Source organism: Odontesthes bonariensis, chromosome 6 (assembly GCF_027942865.1).
Source record: "Odontesthes bonariensis isolate fOdoBon6 chromosome 6, fOdoBon6.hap1, whole genome shotgun sequence".
Taxonomy (NCBI): Eukaryota; Metazoa; Chordata; class Actinopteri; order Atheriniformes; family Atherinopsidae; genus Odontesthes; species Odontesthes bonariensis.
In genome coordinates, this window is record NC_134511.1 from 39,247,771 (window position 1) to 39,257,566 (window position 9,796).

Consider the following 9,796-nt stretch of genomic DNA (forward strand, 5'->3'; position numbering starts at 1 on the left):
GATCCATAATTTCTGACAAAGGCGTGTATACTTGAACTCAGGAATGCTGCTTCTCCATGTTTAGTCTGGACTCTGGACTGGACCAGCTGACCTGAGTCCTTGGATCTAAGAGCTCTGCTAGGTTTATATTCTCTGAACATATCACAGATGTATTTTGGTCTTAAACCGTTATGGGATTTGTAAACCATCAGCACACATTTGGGAAAGAAATAACATCATTCACTAGTAAAATGTGGATGTGTGAGCAGGAAGTGACTATAAACTGTAGATATAGTCTGAAATCATTGTTGAAGTTGTTTATTCAATGTTCACAAATCACACAATTCCATTCACTACTCTCTGCCTGCTGAAATGTTTCCGAGTCCATGTCGATGCACTCAACATGGAACCACCTGCAACAGGAGTCACACTGAATCTGTAAAAGGGCAAAGGCCAGAAATGTTTTGGATTTCTTCATGGAAATCATTAAGTAATTATGTTCCACAACCTTTTGATGACTATCTTCATTTGATTATTCTCCAGATCAAAATGTTGTCATTGTTGAAATCTCAATCTAATGCACACTTTTTGTTTGGAATTCTTGATAGGAAAACATGCATATCCCTATGGCTGAGGAGTGAACCTCTGATTGTCCTAGCACATATGATTGGCTGTCATTTCTCATCATTTTAGGCTCTTGCTTGCCGTCATCCACTTTGAAACAAGGCATGCAAAATGTGTGGAGAAAACCTTTTAAACAACTTACCCAGTTTGTTAAGTCAGGCCCTTTAAGTGGTGGTTTAACTGCTGAGCACATGGCACAGCTGGTCTCTGTGTTAATCACTAACAGAAAGTTGAAAATATTAGATTTACCACTACTGCCACCACTAAAAATTGTTCTTATAATAAATAAAATAATGATTTACTTGTTTTAGCGTATAGAGAATAGGTTTACAAAGTGGTTTTTTAGAAAAAAATTCACTAAGTGAGTCAATCAGTCAAAGTTTCAGTCATGACTTTGAATTTTGCTTTCTTCAGAAATAGAACAAAATTATTTGAGAAGTATCAAAAGAATTAAACTGCAGTGACAAAATAATACAGTGAATGAGCTTGATACTGAATGAGTGAACAGTCAGGATGTTCCTGAGTTCAAGTATACACGCCTTTGTCAGAAATTATGGATGAAAGGAATTTTACAGTAGCATAAATATTGCAAATAATGCCTTTTTCACATCAAAATAATGAACTTTGAGACTGAATTTCTCCAAAATGATACAGTTAATGAGCTTGATACTGAGTGAGTGAACAGTCAGGATGTTCCTGAGTTCAAGTGTACACACCTTTGTCAGAAATTATGGATCAAAGGGATTTTACAGTAGCATAAATATTGCGCATAATGCCTTTTTCACTTATAAATAATGAACTTTGAGGCTGAATTTCTCCAAAATGATACAGTTGATGAGTTGGATACTGAGTGAGTGAATAGTCAGGATGTTCCGGAGTTCAAGTGTACACACCTTTGTCAGAAATTATGGATCAAAAGGATTTTACAGTTGAGTAAAATATTTGCACGCTCCGTATCATGGACTTGCTATATTTACCATAAATTCTGTAATACGGGCGCACTTTAAATCAGGAAAAGACGAACGTCTGCTCACTTGACCGCAGTTGCATTTCCAGGGTAAAATTCTCTGAGAATGTATTGTGAATTGCAGATGTTTTACCTCGTTAATTCCCCGGCCAATTATTGTACAGAGGTTATGAAAGTTGAAAATCACCCATCTTTTGGCATCTTTTTTAACAGGACATTTACAGACATAAACCAGGGATTGTGTACAATCAAACATGAGCCAGTTCCTGTGAAATCAAACTGGGGTTTCTCACAAAGCTCTGTTAAGAGGACTTCCCAATCATCCTGAAATATTCACCAGATAGAGTTGGAACATTTATATGTTGCATATTTTTCCCATTTAATGAAACGGCTTGTGGGAACAGAACTTCTGCTGTCAGCCCCCCCCCCCCCTGTGGTTTGATAATTTCATCTTTAACCAGGAAATGGAGCCACAGAACTTCAAAATCTCTTTTAAACATGCTTGGCTATCATAGAAGCATTTCCACAACATTTCTACAGCATAAAGTTTATACAGATGCACACATCCCAAAAAATGTGCCTTTTTTTTGTTTCCCTCCTCATCAGTCGCTGGGTATGAAGCCTGAAGAACAGAAAATGATCTTTTCCAACATGTAGGTATTTGTGTTGAGATGACTGACTACTTTGACTATGACGCTTTGCCTTTAAGCCACAGACACAGGATTCAGTAGCTATTTTTTTCTTTTTATATTTGAAAACATATGTTTTGCTGGTATTCAGAGCAAGGTTTAAATCACAAAAGTTATGCTGTACAGTGTTAAAAGCTAGTTGTAGCTGGCAGTGGGTGTGATGTAGAGCAGTACCTAACTGTTCAGCAGCTTATACAGAATAGTTGACCATGGACCAGTTCCCAGCAAACGCCTTTGGTGACTCGGTGATGGCTGGAAGCAATATATTCAGCCTCAATCCTCTGAGATGTGTTCGTATTATTTTTCCAAACTGTCAGCTGCAACTTATCAGTGTTCAGTAATCGGCTTAGTTTTCCACTTTCTTGATCAAGCAATACAAAAGACCGCACAATGTTGCCCGTTTTCCTGACATATCATTATATTGTGCCTTTTTCTAAAGCCTTACAGAAAATCTGATCAGATATTTCTCAAAAATAAAGAAAATAAAAAGTTTACTCACATAGAACCCAATAGTCTTGACAAGGAGACAGTTTGGAGGTGGGCTAATGACTTTTGAGCTGTATCATTCCCTTTTAACAGGAAAAATAAAGGCAGATTTCCAAGAGGGGGAATTCCATTAGCCCTCAAAAAAAAAATATAGAAAACAAACAAAAAAAAAGCCTATGATTTTAATATCTTTGAAATATTTCACCTATGCAATCTTAAAGCTGCAGTCTGCAGGATTTGTTGTTGTCATACGTAAAGTCCTACTTTTTGGCATTTTAAGAGTTTACATGATCTATCAGAACGCTTGAAGTTGAAAACGGTGACCTCCGTAGTCGCAAAATGCAAGAAATGCTTATTTTTTAACCGAAAAATAAAAAGTTATTCAACTTCCTGTCCCGCCCCTTCAAAACACATGAGAACTCGTGCACATCTAGGTGCACGCCAGATGCGCCTACACGACTCCTCATTCATCAACTCACCTGTCATTTACGATCATGGAAGACACAGTAAGTAAACTAGCCCGTAATGAAGTTCAATAGTCCAGATAAATAAGCGTGGGGACGAGCCTACCTTGTATCGCGCGTGCACAATCGGTGATTGACAGGCAGCAGAGCCCAGCTCGTAAACCTGATTGGTTACCTTTTACCGGTCCGGTCTGCAATTTTGTAAACAAACCTGCTGGCTTTGGAGGGACCTAGTGGGACATATAGGGGACCTAGAGAACTCATTTTTTTTTGTATTGGGGTATTTAATGTACTACTTTCAGAATCCCTGGACAGTTCCAGGCATTATGCTTGAAAAAGAGTTGCAGACTGCAGCTTTAAGACAAACATCTTCCACACATCTCACAGCACCTGAAAGGGGCAGAAACCTTTTTACGTGCCTGCACCACAAATACGTCGATCAACTCCAGATGGTGCAGAACCCTGCTTTCATCTACAACCAAGACACGTGATCGCATCACTCATGTTTCGGGTCAATTCAGTCTGAATTTGAGTGCGTTTTAGAATTTATTTTCCTGATTATTCTCAAGGCCCTTTATGGCCTCTCTCCCAAAATCATTTCTGACCTCTTAAAAACAGTACATGCAGGTACATACTTCTGCATGCCATGGCTGAGATTTCTTTCATCTGTCTGGGGGGGCCAGCTGAAGGGAGAGTATTTGCAGTCAGAGCCGTGAGGCTCTAACACGATCTACCAGTCCTGATTTCTTTGGTCTGCACAGTTCTTCATCATCTGATAGAGGCACACAGCTACAGGAGCAAGATTTAAAACGAGTGAAGTGAAGTGAAGCAATGCTTGGCAAGCTCAACTTATCCGATATTGTCTGGCTATGATGGTCTTTTTGCATACACTTTATGAAAATATTAAAGTTGTGCGTCGTGTTTCAAAATGACTAACTTTTTATCTTGTCCAATACCAACAACCTCAAGGCTGTGGGTGTCATCTCCATTGATAGTTTCCCTAGAAATGAGATATGACGAATCCCCACTGCAGTATGACAATCATGCCTCTGCTTGTTGTACAAAATACAATTCACAATGCATGACGTGAGCAGTAAAGAGACAACCTCAGACTTAGGGATGGGAATCGAGAACCGGTTCCCAGTGTTTCAATTTCTTGGAATCGTTTAGCGATTTTGCAAACGATTCCCTTATCAATTCCAGTGGGCGTGAATGACGTCACCACGCAACGTTGTGTGGCGAGTCCAGTGCAGCCAGCAGTCAACAATAGACATTACGGTGGCCGACACGTGCAAACGCGCTGCAAACAGCGAAACAAATCCAACAATAAAATGTTGCAAGAGAAAAATGCGGCAATCACAAAAACGACCGGAGCACACGCGCTGCAAACATCAAAACACATGCAAGACAGAAACGCACTGCAAACATCAAAACACATGCAAGACATAAACGCTGCCAACATCAAAACACATGCAAGACAGAAACGCTGCAAACATCAAAACACATGCAAGACATAAACGCTGCCAACATCAAAACACATGCAAGAAAGAAACGCACTGCAAACATCAAAACACATGCAAGACAGAAACGCTGCCAACATCAAAACACATGCAAGACAGAAACGCTGCAAACATCAAAACACATGCAAGACAGAAACGCTGTAAACATCAAAACACATGCAAGACAGAAACGCTGTAAACATCAAAACACATGCAAGACAGAAACGCTGTAAACATCAAAACACATGCAAGAAAAAAAATGTGCTGCAAACTTCATAACACATGCAAGACAGAAACGCTGCAAACTTCAAAACACATGCAAGAAAAAAATGCGCTGCAAACTTCATAACACATGCAAGACAGAAACGCTGCATACATCAAAACACATGCAAGAAAAAAATGCGCTGCAAACTTCATAACACATGCAAGACAGAAACGCTGCATACATCAAAACACATGCAAGACAGAAACGCTGCAAACATCAAAACACATGCAAGACAGAAACGCTGCAAACTTCAAAACACAACAAAAGTTCGCCAGGCCACTAGGCGGTCTCGACCTGTGGGATAGGGGATATCTATGGGAGATCTACCATATTAATGAAAGAGAAGAAAGTCAAAAGGTACGTTGTCATTTATGCCTTTTTTAAACACTTGGCCGTAATCTTTTACCTTATAATAGCGACATAACTCCGCTGCTCTTCTATAATAAAGTAAAAGATTACGGCCAAGTGTTTAAAAAAGACATAAATGACAACTACCTTTTGACTTTCTTCTCTTTCATTAATATGGTAGATCCATCTCCCATAGTCGATCCCCTATCCCACAGTTCGAGACCCCCTACTGGCCTGGCGAACTTTTGTTGTGTTTTGAAGTTTGCAGCGTTTCTGTCTTGCATGTGTTTTGTTTGCAGCGTTTCTGTCTTGCATGTGTTTTGATGTTTGCAGTGCGTTTCTGTCTTGCATGTGTTTTGATGTTTGCAGCGTTTCTGTCTTGCATGTGTTTTGATGTTTGCAGCGCGTTTCTGTCTTGCATGTGTTTTGATCAGTAATGCCGGTAACGCGTTAATTAGTAACGCGTTACTGTAGTCGGACTACTTTTTTCAGTAACGAGTAGTCTAACGCAACTACTATTTCAAAACTAGTAGTCAGATTGAAGTTACTTATCTAAAACATCGTGCGTTACTATTTCTGCATTTCAGGGGAACATATATTTGGCTTTTGTCAACATATATTCACAATTATTACAACCATACATTTGTATTGAAATAATTTGGGATAATTTCGTTTTCTTATGAGTTATATCAGTGTCCGCGACGGGAGCGGGGTTCGCCTGAAGTCACTCGTTATTTTACATCGACCTACCCAGTAAAACTGATCTGTCCCACTAAAATGTTAAACACCAGCGAAATCATTTGTTACATTTTACTCACTTTCCCTAATCATTTTAAATAAATACACCAATCTAAACTACAGTTTTCATCAGTGCCTGTCACAGACGATAGTTGATAGGTTTAGCTATTCATGCTAACTTTATAACATATAACCTACGTTTCAGGCAGTGCTATGCAGAGGGCTAGCTAGCTTTTTATCTTACCTGGTCGCAATCAAAGATGACTTGTTAACGTCTTTGTACTGTATTACATCTTCTATGATATCTGAATGAGTGTACGGGTGTTTATCTATATGTATACTTCGTCAGTTGTAGTTTTGGGTAATTCAGTAACAGCTGCAGTTGTAGGCGACTAGCATACAAACATTTCTGCAAAGAGACGGGTCTGACGATCAATCAGGTTTGTTTAAACTTTTATTGGTCAACGAGTGGATAAACGTGACATTTTTCGGTCTAAAACTTGACTGTCATACTGGCTTGGGCCAATAGTTATCAGCAGGTTACGTGATATGAACGTCCGTTTGTCTGCATCGCTGCGAGTGAATGACTGATGTTTTGTAAAACCACTCCTTGCTGCTCTAATGCGGGACAACTACATGTTCAATATAATTTAAGTGTTACCGTAATTCATAGATAGATGCTATCAGAGTTAAATGCATGGAGTCAAGAATGTCTATTTTATTTTATTTTTTAAAGGGACACTATGTAATTTCTTCCCCCATCTAGTGGTGCAATTTTATTTTGCAAAGTTGAATGAATTTGCTCTCTAGCGCCTCACGTTTTCAAATGTGCGCTGCAACTTCTTGAACTACGGCAAGCGGAATGTGTCAAGATTCAAGAAGCTATAGCTTCAGACTCAAGGTCCATACAAACAAAAAGAAATCAAGACACACAGTACAAAGGATTATATAACACACATACAACAACACTATAAATACAGATGACAGATAACATGTCAGATAACATAACATCTCCTTTGGTGTGCAAGCAATGCAATTAGTCATATTCCGGGAGTTACCGGAAGTGACGTCGACGCAGCCTTAGCATTAGCCTGCGTTAGCAATAGGAGCATTAGCAGCGGTAAATAAATTCCCGGTAAACTTACAAACTTTCTAATGCCTCGTTTTGTGAGTTAAGAGCCTATGTGTACTACGGCAGAAGTTTGGTAACAATCAGTGCATTATTAGTGGGATCATTTACGAGATAAAATCTATTTAGCATTTTTTTTTAAACTTTATTAGTAAATCAACAAAATAACAGTTTACAAATGTGAGCATAACGCCAAAAAGAAGATATCCAGGGGGAGCATAGGAATAATAATAATAATAAGAAGATGATGCACTTACAAAAAGAAAGCTAATGAACACAAAGACATATGTGCCAAGGAATAAAATCTATTTAGCATTAGCGGCTGTAATAAGCCATTTGGCGGAAATGACGTCACAATGACGTCATTTCTGCTTGTAGGCCTGGTGGGGAAATCGCGATTCGAAGTGCTTTATGTCCCTCTCGGCACTTCGTCATTTTTCATAGACCGGAAGGACATGGCAGCCTCCATAGAGCTTACCTGCTCTATGTAGATACAGACAAGTTATTCTTCACTCAGGAGGATAAGTGAGATTTTTGACAGAGATCATTTTACACCAATGAGGACTAACTTATGAATGAATATGTTGATTTGAGCTAATAAATGACTTAATTTATTACATAGTGTCCCTTTAAAGAAGTGTTTATGTTAAATTGAGTCAAGAAACGCTACTTAATTTTTTATAAGAAGTATTTAAGTTAGATTTAATGAAGTCAAAAAAAGCATTTAATTTGTAATAAGTATTTCAGTTAAATGAAGTGAAGAAAGAGTATTTAGATTTTTTTTATACTGTTTTTGTTTCATAAAACCACTTCTTGCTGCTCTAATGTTAGACAACTACAGGTTCAAGGGATGTTCAATATAGGTATTATGTATTACTTTTTTACGTAAGAGGTTTTTTTATATTTTAAGTAAAGTCAAGAAAGACCGTCTTATTTTTTTTTTATTTAAAAAACATGTAAGCCTATTTCAAGAAAAAGTTTGCAAATGCCAGTGTCATTTTTGATGTTCCGGTTAAAATGCATGTCAATAAAGTGAGTATTGGCAGAACTGGTAGTCATTTTCATGTTATAGGGGCGGGGTATCAGCCTCTGCTGAAAGTAACTAAAAGTAATCTAACTTAGTTACTTTTGAAAGCAAGTAGTCAGTAACTTAACTAAGTTACTTTTTGAAGAAGTAATCAGTAGTCGGATTACTGTTTCAAAGTAACTATGGCAACACTGGTTTTGATGTTTGCAGCGTTTCTGTCTTGCATGTGTTTTGGGGTTTACAGCGCGTGTGCTCCGGTCGTTTTTGTTATTGCCGCATTGTCGGATTTGTTTCGCCGTTTGCAGCACGTCTCCACGTGTCGGCCACCGTAAGACATGGCGCCCAAGCGGTACAAACGCTCGAAAGTTTGATTACACATCCCTAAAAAAAGACTTGCAACGTGAATATTTCACCAAAGGGAGGACATACTACCAACATGCAATAACTATGAATGAATGTTGCGTTTTCGATCCGCTCCCGACTACCGTCGGTGAATCTGAACCCAGCAGCAACGTTAGCATGTCCTCGGCTAACAATGCAGGTAACTAACTAACTAACAAACACTGCCTATCATGTAAGCGCCATTTGCCTCATTATAAAACCTGCTGTTAGTAACGGTTAAGGTTAAAGCAATACTATGTAACATTTCTACCTTAAAATAACAGCTTGAAAAAAATTGTGCAGCTAGAATGAGTTTTAATATTACGATTGGCCTGTCTCCTATGCCCTTCGGGAGTCTGAGTGGGAAAAACTGCGCTATGTAACTATAGCCCCTTTCACACTGCGACCCGCTACCTTAGCGGGTCCAAATTGCACCTTCGACCCGCGTCGAGCAATGTGAACGCTTGGCGTGTCAGGGTGACCCGTGTCGCCTGAAGCCGAGTTCAGGGGGAGTTGCCTAGTGGCAGAGCGTCACACGAAACACATAAAATGCTGGGCGTGTACAATGACGTAGTCACAAGCCATGCGCCGGAGGTAGGGTTAAATACACCTGTCTGCATCAAATTTTTCAAACAAACGATGGCGGGACACCTTGAAAACTCGTTTTTGCAATGCAGTTCATGGAGATGTTACTTTATGGTGCGTCTTGCTGCGTGGGAAACCGCGCTCTCCCATCTTTCTCGCCAGCCCTTCCAGCAGAGGTCCATCCTTCACCGTCCCCGACATGTGGCGGTAAATAACGTCCTCTGCTCGGGGGCTGAGGAGCTCGCGGACCTCCTTGTCTCACCAGTTGGCCATATTAAAAAATGTCTCGAACTTGATGTAGGCTAAAACAGAGTAAAACTTGTCCTCACCTGTCGCTGTTGTTCTGAATCAGCTGTCCATTCTGTCTTTTAAACTCCTCACGTCACGCCCACGTCCGACCCGCGTCGATTGTGTTCACATCAAACTCGGCTCGGCAAAAAGACTAGGGTCCGACGCGGGTCGAAAGGCGAGTCGAGTTGACGCGGCAGCCCGGGTCGGCAGTGTGAACACAACAGCGGACACACTAAATTCGCGAATTAAACGCGGGTTATTCGGCAGTGTGAAAGGGGCTTTTGCTGGACCGGCCCGGGAGCTGAGCGGAAGTACTTCGACTTG